Source organism: Pongo pygmaeus, chromosome 2 (genome assembly GCF_028885625.2).
Source record: "Pongo pygmaeus isolate AG05252 chromosome 2, NHGRI_mPonPyg2-v2.0_pri, whole genome shotgun sequence".
NCBI classification, from domain to species: Eukaryota; Metazoa; Chordata; class Mammalia; order Primates; family Hominidae; genus Pongo; species Pongo pygmaeus.
The window spans coordinates 148,191,074-148,194,344 of NC_085930.1; the positions used below are offsets into that span (position 1 = coordinate 148,191,074).

The 3,271-nt window shown below is 43.3% G+C and overlaps 1 pseudogene; it reads left to right on the top strand.

The window, feature by feature from the left end:
- Positions 1–493: 493 nt before the first annotated feature.
- Positions 494–1,577, top strand: LOC129032497 (actin, cytoplasmic 2-like; annotated as a pseudogene).
- Positions 1,578–3,271: the final 1,694 nt, after the last annotated feature.

A 3,271-nucleotide genomic window follows, 5' to 3' on the forward strand; every position in this document is an offset into this window, starting at 1 on the left:
ATGTTGGAGGAGGGGTCTGGTGGGAGGTGATTGGATCATAGGGGCAGATTTCCCCCTTGCTGTTCTCATGATAGTGAATGAGTTCTCATGAGATTTGGTTGTTTAAAAGTGTAGCATCTCCCACTTTGCTCTCTTCCTCCTTCTCTGGCCATGTAAGATGTGCCTGCTTCCCCTTTGCCTTCTGCCATGATTCTAAGTCTCCTGAGGCCTCCCCAGCCATGCTTCCTGTACAGCCTGTAAACTGTGAGCCAATTAAACCTCTTTTATTTATAAATTGTCCAGTCTCAGGTAGTTCTTTATATCGCAATGTGAGAACGGACTAATACAATTAAGGAAATTCATCTTATTGTATAACTGTTAGAAATATTTCCCTCAGGGTCTCAGTCACTGCCACCAGCCCATGCACTCTGTTCTCCAACCACTCTACCACCCCCCTCCTCTGCCGGTCACAATGGAAGAAGAAATCGCCATGCTTTTCATTGACATTGGCTCCAGCATGTACAAAGCTGGCTTTGCTGGGGCGACGCTTCCCGAGCCATGTTCCCCTCCATTGTTGGGTGCCCCTGGCACCATGGTGTCATGGTGGGCATGAGCCAGAAGGATTCCTGTGTGGGCGATGAGGCCCAGACCAAGCACAGCATCCTGACCCTGAAGCACCCCACCAAGCATGACATCATCATCAATGAGGTGGGATGACATGGAGAAGATCTGGCACCACACCTTCTACAACAAGCTGCATGTGAACCCAGAGGAGTACCTTCTGCTGCTGACCAAGGCCCCCCTGAACCCCAAGACCAACAGAGAGATGACTCAGATCGTGTTTGAGGTCTTCAACACCCTGGCCATGTACATGGCCATCCAAGCTGTGCTGTCCCTCTCCACCTCTGGGCGCACCACTGGCATTGCCATGGATTCTAGAGAAGGGGTCGCCCACACGGTACCCATCTATGAGGGCTATGCCCTCCCCCATGCCATCCTGCATCTGGACCTGGCTGGCTGGGACCTGACTGACTACTTCATGAAGATCCTCACCGAGTGCAGCTACCATTTCACCACTATGGCTGAGCAGGAGATCGTGTGTGACATCAGGTAGAAGCTGTGCAACGTTGCCCTGGACTTCGAGCACAAGATGGCCACCTGCGCATCCTCCTCCTCTCTGGAGAAGAGCTACGAGGTGCCTGATGGCCAGGTCATCACCATCGGCAACGAGTGGTTCTGGTATCCAGAGGCACTGTTTCAGCCTTCCGGGGCATGGACTCTTGCGGCGTCTAAGAGACCACCTTCAACTCCATCGTGAAGTGTGAAGTGGACATCTGCAAAGAACTGTATGCCAAAACGGTGCTGTCTAGTGGCACCACCATGTATCTGGGCATTGCCGACAGGATGCAGAAGGAGAGCACCGCCCTGGCACCCAGCTTCATGAAGATCAAGATCATCATGCCCCCAGAGTGCAAGTACTCGGTGTGGATTGGTGGCTCCACCCTGGCCTCACTGTCCACCTTCCAGCAGATGTGGATTAGCAAGCAGGAGTATGATGAGTTGGGCCCCTCCATCGTCCACCACAAATGCTTCTAAATGGACTGTGAGCAGATGTGTAGCATTTGCTGCATGGGTTAATTCAGAAGTATAAATTTGCCCTTGGCAAATGCATATACCTCATGCTAGCCTCACAAAACTGGAATAGCCTTCACAAAGAAATTGTCCTTGAAGCTTGTATCTGATATAAGCACTGGATTGTAGAACTTGTTGCTGATTTTGACCTTGTATTCAAGTTAACTGTTCCCCTTGGTATTTGTTTAATACCGTGTACATATCTTTGATTTTAACCCTTAGTACATACATGTGGTTTGGTCACTTCATGGCTGAGGTAACAACGTGCTTGTGGAAGACAAATCTGTGGCTTGGTGAGTCTGTGTGGCCAGCAGTCTCTGATCTGTGCAGGGTATTAATGTGTCAAGGATGAGTGTTCTGGAATTTCTCTAGAGGCTCACATGGGCTCCTGAACCAATTGTTTCTGTCCTGCTAGTCTCTCAGGGTTGGAAAAGTCTAAGCCATAGGACCCAGTTTTCTTTCTTAGCTGATGTTTTCCTGCTAGAACACCATGGACTGTTACTTGCCTTGAGTTGGAAGTAGTTTGCATTTATACCTGTAAATGTATTTATCCTTTTAATTTATGTAAGGTTTTTTTTTTGGTATGCAATTGGATTCTTTAAAGAGATGACAATGAATTTTGGTTTTCTGCTGTTATGTGAGAACATCATTCCCCAGCAACACGTCATTGTGTAAGTAGAAATAAAAGTGCTGCTGTTAAAAAAAAAAAAGGAAAAGAAAAAAAAAGAAGTATTTCCCTCAGTTTCCTGTTTGCTTTTTAGCTTTCTGTATTATACTTTAAAAATAGTTTTATTTTCCCCCAAACAATGCATACAGTTATTACAAAAGTCAAAGTATATAAGGCTTATAATAAAGTGGAAGTCCTTCATCTCACTTATACTCACTGAGTTCCTGCTTCCCAGAAACAACTGTTTTCACCTCTCTTAGCTGTTTCTCTGGCACTCACCTCCAACTTCTAAATAATATGCTTGTATTTCTTTTCTTTATTATATCAATTTTAAAGATTTTCTGTTGACTTCTGTCAATGGATGTTGAAGATTTATCTCTTTTATAATAATTCCTCCTTCCTTTCCCTCATATATACTTATGCCTTCTATTGGCTCTCTATATGTATTATTTAATTTTGGGGTAGGTCAACATTCAGTATTTATATTATTTTGACTATTTAAATGTTATTTGTAGTTGAGCTGAATAATTTACCGTAATTAGATTTCCATTCCTGTCAACTCTTTGTTTTTCCTGGAGTTAACAGGTTTTTGTTTGCTTGAAATTGGTAGATTGGTAGTTTTTGTAGGCCCAAAATAGTTGAATATTTTCAATTTTATGTGTTTCAACTTAATACACATCTTTGACTAGAATCAAGCACATTGAATGATAATTTTTTTTTTTTTTTTTTTTTTTTAAGATATCATCCTGGAGCCCTTCATCCTCTTACAGTAGTCCTTCTGTTTAGGTTGCATCTCAACTCAAGGAGGCTGTGCTATGCTTGGTGTCTTAGAATACAGAAGTCGACTGGAATAATTTCCTAGAAAGTAAACCTGTATTTTTTGATAGAGTTGGGCAGGCATAGTCAATTTTTTTGATGGGACAGAGGTAAAAATCTGGAATTTTATTTAATTAATTTATTTATTTTTGAGACAGAGTCTTGCTCTGTGCTTAG